This window comes from Chiloscyllium punctatum, chromosome 32, assembly GCF_047496795.1.
Source record: "Chiloscyllium punctatum isolate Juve2018m chromosome 32, sChiPun1.3, whole genome shotgun sequence".
NCBI classification, from domain to species: Eukaryota; Metazoa; Chordata; class Chondrichthyes; order Orectolobiformes; family Hemiscylliidae; genus Chiloscyllium; species Chiloscyllium punctatum.
In genome coordinates, this window is record NC_092770.1 from 14113420 (window position 1) to 14130490 (window position 17071).

Below are 17071 nucleotides of genomic sequence, written 5' to 3' on the forward strand. Positions count from 1 at the left end.
TATAGGTGGGTTGCGCTTCGGAGGGTCGGTGTGGACTTGTTGGGCCGAAGGGCCTGTTTCCACACTGTAATCTAATCTAATTTAATCTAATGACAAGCAACATGAATTCGACTGGGGCAACACTACTATTATAGGACAAGCCAAACAGAGAAGAGCCAGGGAATTCCTAGAGGCATGGCACTCATCCACAGATTCAATCAATAAGCACATCGCCCTGGACCCAATATACCGACCACTGCAACAGACAGCTGTAACTGACAACCGGAAGCGGTAAATTCAAACCACTACAAATGCCAGAGGAAAAATCACAGAAGCGCTTCACAGGACGCTCCCAAGCACTGAGGATGTCACCTAGACAGAGGACGAAACGTTTGTAACACAAATTCCCAGCTCGGCGAACAGAACCACAACAACAAGCACCCGAACTACAAATCTTCTCACAAACTTTGAAGATTAACTTTTGTTTTCCCCTGCCACTCCTGCTGAATGCTTCCAGAATTTTCTGTATTAACTCTGAACACTTCCTAACATCATATTTGCATTTCTCTGAGCTGAGTATTCAATTCAACAGCATTTCAAAACTGGAAATGTATCTTTGGTGTATAGTACTAAGTCACAAAGATTTAATTATCTATGATGTGATAGCATTTATAGTTTGCAGATTTCAGATTATGATCAATAATATTTCTCATGGCTAAGTTACAGTCTAGCCAATAAAATAAAACTTAATGGGAAGCACACATAGGGTGGTGGAGCAATGGTGATTATAATCTCCAGTCTTTTTACACAATGGTAGACGTAGCAGGAAGCCAAGCTAGCACAGATGTTAATGTGGTCAACACGTTCCAGAAATGTTTCACATCTGGGTAAAGTCACAAGTAAGAATATTGAAGTGTATCTCCAGTCAGAAAAGCAGTGATTCTATGCTCAATGAACCAAATACAAGCACATATCTGAAGACAGTGAAATCACGATAAGTGAAATTCAGATAACCCAGAATTTTGGTTTTGGAGTCATACTACATGGAAACAGACCCTTTGGTCCAACCCATTTACACTGACCATAATCCCGAACCAAACTAATTCCACCTGCTTGCACTTGGCCCATATCCCTCCAACCATTTCATATTCATGTACTTATCTAAGTGCCTTTTAAACTTGTAATGTACCTGCATCCACAACTTCCTCTGGAAGTTCATTCTGTGCATGAACCACATGCCCAACATGCCTTTTTCCTCTCACCTTAAAAAATATGCCCCCCCCCCATCTTGAAATCCCCTATCCTAGGAAGAAGACACCTGCACATTATCTGTACTCTATAAGGAAAAAAAAATAATTATTTTAAATACAATGGATATTATCTGTAAGGAAAAATAGATAAAGTTAAAATTGTATTAAAGTCAGATATTCATGCCAACACAATAACATATTGAATAGAACGGTGTCAGTGATCACCTGAAGTTCTGGGCTGCTAACTCTGGATTAGTCAAACTTGTGGAAGCCTATCATATGGCTGCACTTTGCATGTGACCATCTCCAACTGGAACAGAACTAGGCTGCACTGAAACTCTGGGCAAGCGATTGTTCAACATCAAAATCTTCCTGTAGAAGTACCTTCAAACCCTACAAGTATGGCTGAACCTGTGAGAAAGTTGAGTGTCAATCAGAGAGTGGAAGTGGAAAGTGGTGACACAAAAACCCACCCTCCCAACCTGGCACCTTCCCCTGCCACCGCAGGAATTGCAAAACCTGTGCCCACACCTCCTCCTTCACCACCATCCAAGGCCCTAAAGGAGCCTTCCACATCCATCAAGGTTTTACCTGCACGTCCACCGGTACCATTTATTGTATGCGTTACTCCCGATGCGGCCTCCTCTACATTGGGGAGACTGGACACCTCCTAGCAGAGTGCTTTAGGGGACATCTCTGGGAAACCCACACCAATCTACCACACCGCCCTGTGGCCCAACGTTTCAACTCCCCCTCCCACTCTGCCGAGGACATGGAGATCCTGGGCCTCCTTCACTGCCGCTCCCTCACCACCCTACACCTGCAGAAAGAAAGCCTCATCTTCTGCCTCGGAACACTTCAATCCCAGGGCATCTATGTGGACTTCAACAGTTTTCTCATTTCCCCTTCCCCCACCTCACCCCAATTCCAAACTTCCAGCTCGGCACTGTCCCCATGACTTGTCCTACCTGCCTATCTTCTTTTCCACCTATCCACTCCACCCTCCTCTCTGACCTATCACCTTCATCCCCACCCCCACTCACCTATTGTACTCTATGCCCACCCTCACCCTCTATGCCCACCCCCACCCTCCTCTCATTTATCTCTCCACCCTTCAGGCACTCTGCCTGTATCCCTGATGAAGGGCTTTTGCCCAAAACTGCTCTCGATTTTACTGCTCTCGGATGCTGCCTGAACTGCTGTGCTTTTCTAGCCCTACTAATCCAGAATCTGGTTTCCAGCATCTGCAGTCATTGTTTTTACCATGCTTAGTGACAGGAAGGGGAGATTCCACTATAGAGTCTGTCAGCCATCTTGAAATGCAAAGTGAAACATCTTGAAACAGTTTGGCGTGCAGGTATTCTCTCCAGTAAGTATGTTGCTGATCCCTTGTGAAAGGTTTACTAATGTGGTTGAAGCCACATTCCTTTGTGAAGCATGTACTAAGAGGTGAGTAAAACCATCTGGATGAGCTTCTAAAGTTTTGTGGTGTGGACAAAATATGTAAGAAGATGAGTAAGAAATTGAAAAACATAAAGGAGATTCCCCCATGTTATTGGAGTCATTGAGAAGAAACAGGAAGCAGAAGTACACCCAACCGTTCTAGAGGCTATGGTCATGATAAAGAAGGCATGAAAGATGTTGATGGAGGTCACAATCACCAAATACTTCATTCACACAAGGTTTAAACCAGTAACTTTTGCATAAAATGCTGTGTACAAGTGGGAGCAGGGCAAAGCCAACTAACCCGATGTCCAGGCTGTTTTGTACACTTCCAAAATGCTGTTTTTGCAATCTCTGCAGAGTCAACCATGGAAATGTACGCCAAGGTGAGCAACACTGTTCGCTGCACAAAGGAACTGACAGAAGAGGCCATTGTGGATGTGGTGCATTCTTCAGCATGAGGATGCCACTGACCCTGAAGTTTCTGATGAATGCCCAAGCTCATGTTTGATCAGTTGAAGCTGCAAAGGCCATGGAGCTGCTCTGAGATTTCATACTGCAGCACGAAAGCACTGAAAACATGTTTAACTGCATTGATGACATTACAGACTGTATCACTCTCATCCAAAGACACCAAGCTAAGCAGAAAAGGATTGCTGAATATTTACAAATATAACTCAACAATTTTCAATGCCTTTTATTGTACAAGGTCAGATCATTTCAGGTTTTAACAAATTGAAAATAAAGGCATATTTATCTTGTATTTACTGCTTTACTATGTTTTCCTTTTGCAGTTTGTTTACATCCAGCATGTTTCTCTTCAAATCTGGTTACATAGCAACTTCCTTGGTTATCTAAAAGATTTGCTTAATCTTAATTTGTGGTTGCATCTTGTGTCAGAACCAATACTCCTCTATACAGGCAGAACCTTTTCCAATTGCTCTCTTTTCTGAAGGTTGCTGTGGTAAAATTTTATAGTTGCTAGCAATACTGCAGCCATTCACCAAAGTACCCCAATTAATCATATGTTGGCAGACTATTTAATCCTAGATCATCATCTAAAGCCTATGCTGAACATTCTTTTGTGTGGAGTATTAATAGTTTGGAGACATTGAAAGGTAGCGTATCTGGATATTTTCATTTTTATTAAAAAATATACTCAGATCAGAATGTAGTATACAAGAGTCCGAGAAGATGATAGTACTTAAGAATCTATTCTGCTTATACTCCATTTTCTCAATATAATACTCAAGCTTTTATCTGTCCCATTTGCTTTGACCTGTCTGCTTAATGGCGATTTTTTTTGGCTGGTACTTTTGATGGACAGTTCCTGGGGTGTGCAGACACATGGGGTGCATGGCTGACTGGAATATATGAAAATCTGTGGCCCTAGTGAGATAAAGGACATTTGGAGGAGGAAGAAACAGTTGGAGGGAACAAGGAGCTCAATAACAGTGTCACCCTAGCTGGTGAGATTGTTCCAGTGAAGGATGGGACGGGATTGGTGGGAGAAATGGGATGGAGATGCCAAGAGGGATGGGAGATTATGGAATTGGTTAAGTGGGTTGAAATGGCAGGGGCAGTTAATGGCAGATGCAACCTATTATTTGAAATAAAGTGGTTTCAGGAAAACTATTCGAATTCATCAAAGTTGACACCATGCATAAAGAAAATGATAAATATCAATTCCAAAAGATGTGCCACTGCACAAAACTAGCGATGGAAAGTGGGACCACTGTGAATTTAGTGTAGTTTTGTCAGTGGAGACACAATGAGCTGCACCATATGATTCTAGATGCAAGGAGGGAGCAGTTAAAATGTTGCTTCAAAGCTCAAATCCTAAACAAGAACTTTGTCATGGAACAAGGATGGTAATTATGAAGCTGATTTCTTCAATGATTATAACAAGCAGCTTCTGGCAAACTTGAGTATTTAATTCCTTGAATGCTAATGAACTCATAAAATGTAAATCTGAATTTTCAACTTGGGAGAACTGAGTTCCCAATTGTTTTCTATGAACGTTTAAAGAATGTCACCAACGCTAGACTTGTGACAGAATTTTGTATTTATATTCCTCGGCTTGTTTTTACACATAGCCTTTTTCCAAAAAGAAAGATTTTGATTCTGTTACATCTTTAGTGAAAGAAAAAGTCCTGTACTTAAAGAAATACAGTTGCAATGAAAGAACCGCAAATGTTTTGTGGGTTTTTGCTAGTATTTAAATATTAAGATTGTGTTACCAAATCTTTTATACGATGACCTACTCCTCAGTTCCAACAGCATTGCCAGAGGTCTGCAGGAATGCAAGTGTTCACAAAGTGGTCAGCGTCTGGAATGTGGTGCCTGAGAGTGTGGTGGAGACAAAATCAATTGTGGCTTTCAAAGAGGAATTAGATAATTATCTGAAGAGAATTTTTGCAATGCTAGGGGAAATGGTGGGAGAGTGGGACTATGCTTTCAATTCACAGTGAACTGGTATAGACATGTCACGTCAAATGGTCTCTTTTTGTGCTGTAACCTTTCTCTGATTCTATGATCACTCCTAATTGTTTTCTTACTAAGGTGACCAACTTGATCCACATCATTCCCCAGAACCAGATCTAGCAATGCCTCCTCACTGGACCAGAAACTTAGTGATTTAGAAAATTCTCCTGTTCATTCAGAAACTCTTCCCCTCTCTAATCTTTACATACTTACAATTCTGGACTATATGAATAATCAGTGCTCCTGGCAATAACTAAAGTGTTTGCACCTTTCTGTAATTTCCTTGCAAATTTGTTTCTCCATCTCTTTCAGGGTGTTGGTTAGCTCAGTTGGCTGTGGAGTTGGTTTGAAATGCTGAGTGATGTTAATATCATGGGTTCAATTCCTGCACTAGCTGAGCTTGTTTTAAGGGTTCTCCTTGTCAGCTTTTGCCCTCAACTGTAGCATGATAAACCACACCCAGTTGTCTCTGTAATGAGAGAACAGCAATATGGTCTGGTAAACATTCCATACAGCAACTTTACCAATCGTTTTCTAGTACAGTGCCATATGGAATGCTAATACTAGCCACTGACACCTCCAGCAGCAGATAGAAAAGCTGCTTCATGCTTCTAGTGAGCTTGACCATCAGTATCAGGAAGGTAAACACATTGTCCCGGACAATGCGCTATCACCATCTATCAACAATGACAATGCGATGCTGAAGTTTGTTGATAGATTTACCTATCTAGACTCCACCATCATCTGCTATCTACCACTTGATGCTGAAATCAACATTCACATTGCAAAATCTGCAGCCTTTATTTCCAATCTGAGTAAGAGACTATCCTCAGTGCACTCTTCTACAATAATGAGACCTGGACAACATATGTTGGACAGAACTCAAAATACAGTGAGGGTAGCAGGTAATTGACCCAAAACGGCCCAGGAGAATTTATTCGCAGGGGCAACCAGTGTGAGAAAATGTGCATTCATCAGAAAGTGAGGAACTGTTCCTCCAAATAGGTTGGTTCTCCCCTGTGTTTGCTGGTGGGTGAGCATTTCAGCAATAATTGTGGGATAGAAATGGCCTGTGATTGGAGAGGCAGCGAGCCGGGTAAGTGAGTTCTGTCGTCAGGAAGCTATCTGCTGGCTAGTGAGTCCGGGGTGTGGGCATGGCTCTGGTTGGGTCAAGGACCTTTTACCAGGAAACTTTTTGCCAGGGATTCTGCTGCTGCCATGTCCAATTCTTCTCCCATCCTAATTTCAACCTGGACGCTGTGGCAATAATGAATGGTCATTAGTGCAGATGGTTACTTTTCCCACATTAGATGTATGCAATTTAACAACATCACTCTGATGAAATCGTATTCTTAAACTCTCATCCCCGGACCATATTTGATGAAAGTGCACAGTTCTAACGTCTAGGACTACCTTGAAGGAGGAAATGAGCTGTGTACACTTGAGGTATATTACCACAAGGCAGAAAAGAAAGACAAACGAAGCCAAAGCTGACTGGATGACAAAAGAGAGATAAAAGCAGAAAAATGGTGTTTATGGCAGATTTTAAGTTGCTAATGCGAATGAGAACCCGGCTGAATATTAAAAATTCAAAGGGGAAAGAAATTGAAGGTGAAGTAAACAGAGGGTATGCATAGAAAATGATAGCTAATGTAAAAAGAAATCCAGAAGTCTAATATAGCCATATAAATGGTATAAGGACAGTAAATGGCATTGCAAATTATGGATCAACAGAAGACATGCCTGAGGTACTTGATGAGTATTTTATATTTGGCTTTAGCAAGGAAGAAAATGTTGCCCAAGTGATAGTGAGAGAATGTTCATGGACCCAGCACAATTGTTAAAGAAGAGAGGTATTAGGCAGGCTGGACTTAAAGTCACCAGGACTAAATCATTTGTATTGAAGATAATGAGATATAAAGGTATAAACCACAGACGCACTGACCAGAATCTTTCAATCTTTCTCAAACATTGGGGTGGTAGCAAAAGTCTGGAGAATTGCATGTGTTGCAACCTTGATGAACATAAGCTGTAAGTTTAAACCCAATATCTATAGATTGAACAATTTAATTTTGAAAAAAAAAGAAATGATAATTCAGGATGAAATTGAACAGATGTGGATAAATTAAGGAAAATTAGCATGGATTTAAAGGTCAATTCATGTTTAATCATCTTTTTTGACGAGATAACAAAGAGTTAATTAGGGTAATATAGTTGATGATGGAGTGGATGTAGATTTCCAAAAGGCATTTAATAAAGTGCCACGTAACAGACATGTTAGAAGAGTTAGTCGCAGTATGTAGATTGTCCAACCAGAGGGGAGGCCATATTGGATTTGGTACTCGGTAATGAACCGGGACAAGTGGTGGGCTTGTTAGTGGGTGAACATTTTGGTGATGGTGACCACAATTCTGTGACTTTCACCTTGGTTATGGAGAGAGATAGGTGCACACAACAAGGAAGTTTTTACAATTGGGGGAAGGGAAATTACGATGCTGTAAGACAGGATTTGAGGAGCATACGTTGGGAGCATAGGCTGTCAGGGAAGGATGTGGTGGAAATGTGGAACTTTTTCAAGGAGCAGATATGACGTGTCCTTGATATGTATGTACCGATCAGGCAGGAAAGAAATGGTCATGTGAGGGAGCCTTGGTTGACGAGGGAGGTTGAATGTCTAGTAAAGAGGAAGAAGGAGGCTTACATAAAGTTGAGGAAACAAGGTTCAGACAGAGCAGTGGAGGGATACAGGATAACCAGAAGGGACCTGAAGAAAGGGATTAGGAGAGCTAAGAGAGGGCATGAAAAATCCTTGGCGGATAGGATCAAGGATAACCCCAAGGCATTCTATGCGTATGTGAGAAACCTGAGAATGACGAGAACGAGGGTAGGTCCGATCAAGGACAGTGGTGGGAGACTGTGTATTGAGTCGGAAGAGATAGGAGAGGTCTTGAACAAGTACTTCTCTTCAGTATTTATGAACGAGAGGGACCGTATTGTTGAAGAGGAGAGTGTGAAACAGACTGATAAGCTAGAAGAGATACCTGTTAGGAAGGAAGATGTGTTGGACATTTTGAACAACTTGAGGATAGACAAGTCCCCCGGGCCTGACGGGATATATCCTAGGATTATGTGGGAAGCAAGAGAGGAAATTGCAGTACCGTTGGCAATGATCTTCTCGTCTTCACTGGCAACGGGGGTGGTACCAGGGGACTGGAGAGTAGCGAATGTTGTGCCCCTGTTCAAAAAAGGGAATAGGGATAACCCCGGGAATTACAGGCCAGTTAGTCTTACTTCTGTGGTAGGCAAAGTAATGGAAAGGGTACTGAGGGATAGGATTTACAAGTATCTGGAAAGACACTGCTTGATTAGGGACAGCCAGCACGGATTTGTGAAGGGTAAGTCTTGCCTTACAAGTCTTATTGAATTCTTCGAGGAGGTGACCAAGCATGTGGATGAGGATAGAGCAGTGGATGTAGTGTACATGGATTTTAGTAAGGCATTTGATAAGGTTCCCCATGGTAGGCTTATGCGGAAAGTCAGGAGGCATGGGATAGAGGGAAATTTGGCCAATTGGATAGAAAACTGGCTAACCGGTCGAAGTCAGAGAGTGGTGGTAGATGGTAAATATTCAGCATGGAGTCCAGTTACAAGTGGAGTTCCGCAGGGATCAGTTCTGGGTCCTCTGCTGTTTGTAATTTTTATTAATGACTTAGATGAGGGAGTCGAAGGGTGGGTCAGTAAATTTGCAGATGATACAAAGATAGGTGGAGTTGTGGACAGTGAGGAGGGCTGTTGTCGGCTGCAGAGGGACTTAGATATGATGCAGAGCTGGGCTGAGGAGTGGCAGATGGAGTTCAACCCTGCCAAGTGTGAGGTTGTCCATTTTGGAAGAACAAATAAGAATGCGGAATACAGGGTTAATGGTAGGGTTCTTGGTCAGGTGGAGGAACAGAGGGATCTTGGGGTCTATGTACATAGATCTTTGAAGGTTGCCACTCAGGTGGATAGAGTTTGTAAGAAGGCCTATGGAGTATTATCGTTCATTAGCAGAGGGATTGAATTCAAGAGTCGTGAAGTGATGTTGCAGCTGTACAGGACTTTGGTTAGGCCACATTTGGAGTACTGTGTGCAGTTCTGGTCGCCTCACTTCAGGAAAGATGTGGAAGCTTTGGAGAGGGTGCAGAGAAGATTTACCAGGATGTTGCCTGGAATGGAGAGTAGGTCGTACGAGGATAGGTTGAGAGTTCTCGGCCTTTTCTCGTTGGAACGGCGAAGGATGAGGGGTGACTTGATAGAGGTTTATAAGATGATCAGAGGAATAGATAGAGTAGACAGTCAGAAACTTTTTCCCCGGGTACAACAGAGTGTTACAAGGGGACATAAATTTAAGGTGAAGGGTGGAAGGTATAGGGGAGATGTCAGGGGTAGGTTCTTTACCCAGAGAGTGGTGGGGGCATGGAATGCGCTGCCCGTGGGAGTGGTAGAGTCAGATTCATTGGCGACCTTTAAGCGGCATTTGGATAGGTACATGGATGGGTGCTTAATCTAGGATAGAAGTTTGGCACAACATCGTGGGCCGAAGGGCCTGTTCTGTGCTGTATTGTTCTATGTTCTATGTTCTATGTAGTCTATGGAATAAAAGAACACCCGGTGAGTGACTGGAGGCAGAATGATGGTGATGTTTTTGTTTGACCTGTAGGACAGTATGTAGTGAGGATCCCTGAGGACCTATATTTCGACCACTACCTTGCTTGGATTACATTAATGAGTTAGACTTACATGTGATTTCAAAAGTTGTGCATACAAGATGTGGATGTGTTGTGAATCTTTAGGGCATTCAAAGGATGGGGAGACAATACAAAATAAAGGGTGCCACTATAAAGAGTACACAAAAGCAAAAAGACCTGGCTGGCCCATGTGCATAAATCTTTAAAGATGGCATGACAAGTAGAGAGAAACAAAAGCAGAAATTGCAGAAGAAACTCAGCGGGTCAAGCAGCATGTGTGGGAATAAATCAGAGTTTACAATTTGAGTCCAGTGACTCTTCATAAAGACAGGTAGAAAAAGCTGTTATATAAAGACTTCATAAATGAAGGCATAAAGTACAAGAGAAAGGAGGCAATGGTTATTTAAGACATTGGTTAAACCTAAGCTGGAGTATTGTGTATAGTTCTGGACTCCACACTGTAGGAAGGACATGGATGCATTAGAGAAAGTGTAGGAAAGGCTTACAAGAGCAGCTCCAGGGATGAGACATTTCACTTTATGAGGAAAGTTTGGAGAAGTTGGAATTGTTTCCCTGAGAGAACAGAAGTTTAAAAGGAAATTTAATAGAAGTTTCAACATCATGAGGGATCTCATCGGGAGAAGTAGTTCCTACTCATAAAAAAAAAGGATTGAGAATTGGAGAGCGCAGTTTTAAAGCGTTGTGTGAATATGAGGCTAGAAAAGCCTTTTCGCACAGTTGGGGTGTGGAATACACTGCACCTCCATTCTTCCCAGTAATATATCATTTCCCTCCTCCCTACAAGCATTCCCTCCCCTACTCTCCAATTTCATCAGCAGCCCCACCCCCAACCCCAACCCCGTTTTTCCAATTTTATCAATGCCCTCTCCTCACCCATCACGTCGCCAATGAAGGATCCTTTACTTTCTGTCCTTCGATTTGGTATTAATTAGATTGTGAGATATATAGGGGAAGAATGTGGCCAGGGCCCATCTGATAAATTCCAAAGGAAGTGCAGAAATAAAAGGACCTTGAAGAGATGCATACTTTAGTTATTGGTGTGAAAATCAAAAAATTGGTTAAAAGTTAAACCATTGGGCTTCGTAGAGCCATAAAGTGCAAAAAAAAAACCCAGAAAGATACTGTGAACCTGTCTTTAAAAAAAACTAGTCTGACCCCAATGTTATGTCCAATTCTGGACTCCACACTTCAGGAAGGAAGTGAAAACTTCAGAGAGAATCAGGAAGGATTTGCGAGAATGATTCCAGAGATGAGACATCCCGGTTTGTGGATAGATTGGGCTGTTCTCTTAGAAAAGAAGTTGAGAGGACAAATCATGAAGAGTCAGGGCAGAGCGAACCAGGGGACAACTATGTAAGGTGAGTGGCAAAAAGACGACATGAAGGAAAATCTTTGACGCTGTGCTTGGTTAGGATCCAGACTGCATTGCCTGCGAGTGTGGTAGGGGCAGAGTCAAGTGGAGCTTTCAAAAGAGAAATTCATAACTATCTAAGTAGAAAAAAAAACCCTGAATTATAGGAAAAGGCAGGAGAGTAGCAGTAGCCAAATTACCCTTCCAGCTAACTATTGTGGACATGATGAGACAAAATCGCTACCTGCACTGCAAATGTTTTGTGAGAAAGGATGTGAAAATCTAGCACAGAATGCAAAACATATTTTATTCTAATATGCCCCCCCACACCCACACCCACATCCACACACCCCAATGCACATTAATTGCACTTGCATCTCTTAAATTGGAAAAATATCAAACTATGAATGATTTCACATCGTCATTTTTGGAGCATTTCCATATGAACATAATCAATGGGTTTTAGCAAAGGTAAGGTCCTTCAGTACTTCATAGGTTAAAAACTGTGTGTGTACTAGATTCGACTTGGTGCAACCACTTTCTGAAAGGATCTAAACACAATAGGGGAAATAAATTGTAAGTTTGGTAAACATAACTAATGGCCTGCTTAGTGGAATAATGACCTAACGTTCCTAACTACAGAAGTTCTTGTATACACTTTGCTTGACTTTGAAAAATGACTTTCTTCCATGCAATGCTGCAGGGTTTTCCCTTTGTTTTGAGGAAGGATATATCTGAAACTTGAACTAAAACTTTTGTAGTCAGAAATATGTGACAGGAAAAAGAAAACACTCAAATGGTTGAAGCTTAGATTCTCAGTCTAGTTAATTGCCTGCAGAACCAAACATGGTGGCAGATGAACAACCAGAAGTCAAATCTGTGACAATTCCTTAGGCGGTTTTGTGAATGGGGAGGGTTTGAGAGGGGAAAGGGGACTATTTTTGTCAAACATTCCCTACTCTATATTTATTATGTGTCAGTACAGAGGTTACAACACTTAAGAAGCTAACACTGCTGAATTTAAAAGATGTTAGCTGCATACTGCATTCCCCATTTGTGAAGTTCACATCTCCTAATGGTTTGGATGTAAAATGCTTTGTTAACTTATTAGCTCTTCTGATATTAGTGACACCTATGTATAATTGTAAAACATGATTGCTAGTATGTGACGATATAAAAACGTAATTCAGCTGCAGAGAACAGGAAATCAACTAATTAAAACAGTTTCCCAGCTGATTTTCTATGTGCTTTTTACAATGCAATGTTTAAACAGAAAATAGAGAGTGATTGTAATGAAGATAATTGTCTTCCTCTCAATCTTCAGATGTCTGTACTTTTCAGATTATTCTCATACTTGCACAGTCCAATTGATTGCTTCCTGTTGCCATTAAATAATTGAATAATGATCATTTTCCTGATAAACAAGACTTTTATTTACTGACATCCTGTATGCCTAGGAGGCTGAAACATATAAACAACCAACAGTATACAGAAGCCTGTGTATACCAAGCTCTGGTCATCAGTTCATCCAACACGTATGGATTTAAAACATTTTTTTTGTTTCATGTTATTTTTTAACTCTTAACATAGAGTTTTACTTGCTACATTAGTAATGACATTCCCCGACTCTGGGTTCTCACTGATCCTAGGTCTTTCGTAGAACATTACAGCGCAGTACTGGCCCTTCAGCCCTCGATGTTGCACCACCCTGTGAAACTAATCTCAAGCCCATCTAACCTACACTATTCCATTCTCATCCATGTGCTTATCCAATGCTAATTTAAATGCCCTTAAATTTGGCAAGACTACTGTTGCAGGCAATGCATTCCATTCCCCCTACTATTCTGAGTAAAGAAACTACCTCTGACATCTGTCCTATATCTATCACCCCCAAATTTAAAGATAAATCCCCTCGTGCTAGTCATCACCATCTGAGGAAAAAGACTCTCACTGTCCAAACTATCTCACCCTCTGATTATTTTAAATGCCACAATTAAGTCACCTCTCAACCTTCTCTCTAATGAAAACAGCTTCAAGTCCCTCAGACTTTCCTTGTAAGACGTTCCCTCCATACCAGGAAACATCCTAGTAAATCTCCTTTGAACCTTTTCTGAATCTTCCACATCCTTTCTACAATGCGGTGACCAGAACTGCATGCAACACTCCAAATGTGGCCATACCAGAGTTTTGTATAGCTGCAGCATGATCTCATGGTTCCGAAATTCAATCCCTCTACCAATAAAAGCTAACACACCGTATACCTTCTTAATACCCCTATCAACCTGGGTGGCAACTTTCAAGGATTTATGTAACTGGACACCGAGGTCTCTCTGCTCATCTACACTACCAAGAATCTTACCATTAGCCCAGCACTCTGTATTCCTGTTACTCCTTCCAAAGTGAATCACCTCACACTTTTCTGCATTAAACTCCATTTGCCACCTCTTAGCCCAGCTCTGCAGCTTATCTATGTCTCTCTGTAACCAACATCCTTCGGCACTATCCACAACTCTACCGACCTTAGTGTCATCTGCAAATTTACTAACCCATTCTTCTATGCCCTCATCCAGGTCAGTTATAAAAATGACAAACAGCAGTAGACCCAAAACAGATTCTTGCAGTACACCACAAGTAACTGAACTTCAGGATGAACATTTCCCATCAATCACCACCCCCTGTCTTCTTTCAACTAGCCAACTTCTGATCCAAACTGCTACAGTACCCTCAATTCCATGCCTCCATATTTTGTACAACAGCCTACTGTGTGGAACCTTATCAAACTCCTTACTGAAATCCATATACACCACATCAACCACTTTGCTCTCATCCACCTGTTTGGTCACCTTCACAAAACCACGTTGACTATCCCTAATCAACTTATTCCTTTCTAGATGACTATAAATCCTACCTCTTACAACCCTTTCCAATATTTTACCCACAACTGAAGTAAAGCTATGATTATCAGGTTGTCTCTACTCCCCTTCTTGAACAAGGGGGCAACATTTGCTATCCTTCAGTCTTCTGGCACTATTCCTGTAGACAATGATGACATAAAGATCAAAGCCAAAGGCTCGGCAATCTCCTTCCTAGTTTCCCAGTGAATCCTAGGATAAATCCCACCTGGCCCAGGAGGCTTCTCTATTTTCACTCTTTCCAGAATTGCTCAAACCTCCTCCTTGTGAACCACAATCACATCTAGTCTAGTAGCCTGTATCTCAGTATTCTCCCTGACAACATTGTCTTCTTCTAGTGTGAATACTGACGAAAAGTATTCATCTCCTCTGACTCCACGTACAACTTCCCACTACTATCCTTGATTGGCCCTAATCTTACTCTAGTCATTCTTTTATTCCTGATATACCTACAGAGAGCCTTAGGATTTTCCTTGATCTTATCCACCAATGACTCATCTCTCTTCCTGATTCTTCTTAGCTCTCTCTTTAGGTCATTCCTGGCTAACTTGTAACTCTCAATCGCCCTAACTGAGCCATCACATCTCATCCTATCATAAGCCTTCTCCTTCCTCTTGACAAGAGATTCAACTTCCTTCGTAAACCACGGCTCCCATGCTCAACAACTTCATCCCTGCCTGACTGGTACATACTTATCAAGGACCCGTGGTAGCTGATCCTTGAATAAGTTCCACATTTCAATTGTGCCCGTCCCCTGCAGTTTCCTTCCCCATCCTATGTTTTCTAAATCTTGCCTAATCACATCCTAATTACCTTTTCCCCAGCTATAACCCTTTGCCGGTGATATATAACTACCATTTTCCATCACTAAAGTAAACATAACCGAATTGTGGTCACGACCACCAAAGTGCTCACCTACCTTCAAATCTAACACCTGGCCAGGTTAATTACCCAGAACCAAATCTAATGTGGCCTCACCCCTTGTTGGCCTGTCTACATACTGTGTCAAGAAACCCTCCTGCACACATTTGACAAAAACTGACCCATCTAAAGTACTTGAACTATAGTAATCCTAGTCAATATTTGGAAAGTTAAAGTTCCCCATAACAACTATCCTGTCACTCTCACTCCTATCGAGGATCATCTTTGCTATCCTATTCTCTACATCTCTGGAATTATTCAGAGGCCCATAGAAAACTCCCAACAGGGTGACCTGTCCTTTCCTGTTTCTGATCTCAGCTCATACAACCTCATTAGACGAGTCCTCAAAAGTCCTTTCTGCAACCATAATATTGTCCTTGACTAATAGTCCCACCACCCCCACCCTTTTTTTAAAACCATTTTCTCTGTTTTTACTGAAACATCTAAATCCTGGAACCTGCAATAACCATTCCTATCCATGCTCGACCCATGTCTTCAAAATAGCCACAACACTGAAATTCCAGGTACCAACCCATGCTGCAAGTTCACTCACCTTATTCCAGATACTTCTGGTATTGAAGTAGACACACTTCAAACCAATTTCATGCGACCTTGAAACCTTAGTTTTGATTTCACTACTGTCAACCTCCTGTATATTCGAATAACAATTTAGGTACCCATCCCCCTGCTGAATTGGTTTAAACCTACCCGAAGAGCAAATTCCCCCCAGGATATTGGTACCCCTCTGGTTCAGGTGAAGACTGACTTGTTTGTAGAGGTTCCACCGACCCAAGAAAGAGCCTCAATTATCCAAGAATCCAAAACCCTCACTCCTGCAACATCCTTGTAGCCACGAGTTCAACTCCTCTCTCTCTCTATTCCTCTCCTCGCTGGCATGTGGCACGGATAACAAACCAGAGATGACAACTCTGTTCAAGCTCTAAGCTTCCACCCTAACTCCTTGAATTTCTGCTTTAAATCCCCATCTCTCTTCCTATATATGTCATTGGTGTCTATGTGGACTTGAGGCTGCTCCTCCTCCCCCTCAAGGATTCCAAATCACAATTAGAGGCATTGCAAACCCTGGCAACTGGGCAGCAACACACTAACCATGAGTCTCTGGCATTCCCATAGAACGTCCTATCTGTCCCCCTAACTATCTAGTCTAGATTAGAGTGGTACTGGAAAAGCACAGCAGTTCAGGCAGCATCCGAGGAGCAGTAAAATCGACGTTTTGGCCAAAAGCCCTTCATCAGGAATACCTAACTATGGAGTCCCCAATGACTAATGCTCTGCTCCTCTTTCCCCTTCCCTTCTGAGCAACAGGGGCAGACTCTGTGCCAGAGAGCTGTACCCCATTGTTTACCCCTGTTAAGTCGTTTCCCCCCACCCTCATAACAGTATCCAAATGGTAGACTTGTTATTGAGGGGAATGGCCACAGGGGGTCTCTGCACTGCCTGCCGGTTCCCTTTTTGTCCCCTGATGGTAACCCATCTACCTTCTTCTTGTACCTGAAGTGTGACTACCTCCCTGTCACCCCTCTCAATAACCCCCTCTGCCTTCCGAATAATTCGAAGTTCATCCAGCTCCAGTTCCCTAACGTGGTTTTTGAGGAGCTGGAGTTGGGTGCACTTCCCACAGATGCAGTCAGCAGGGACACTAGTGGTGAACCTTACCTCCCACATTCTGTAGGAGGGACATTCAACTGCCCTAACCTCCATTCCCACTATTCTAAATTCCCAACAAGACTACTGAAAAACTAAAAATATACTAGTAAACTCCCTGTGTAACTCAGCAGAGATGATAAAGTGAATTGCTCAATGACTTCCTGCCCTTTTCCATTTGAGAAGATTTTGTCGTCTATTGATTCTCTTCCTGTAATAGCTAGATTAGGACTCATCAAATGGAGGAAGTTAGATCCCAACATTCTGAGATGGTTTACTTACAGCTGTGGCCCACCATTCAATTATATGAACCTAGGT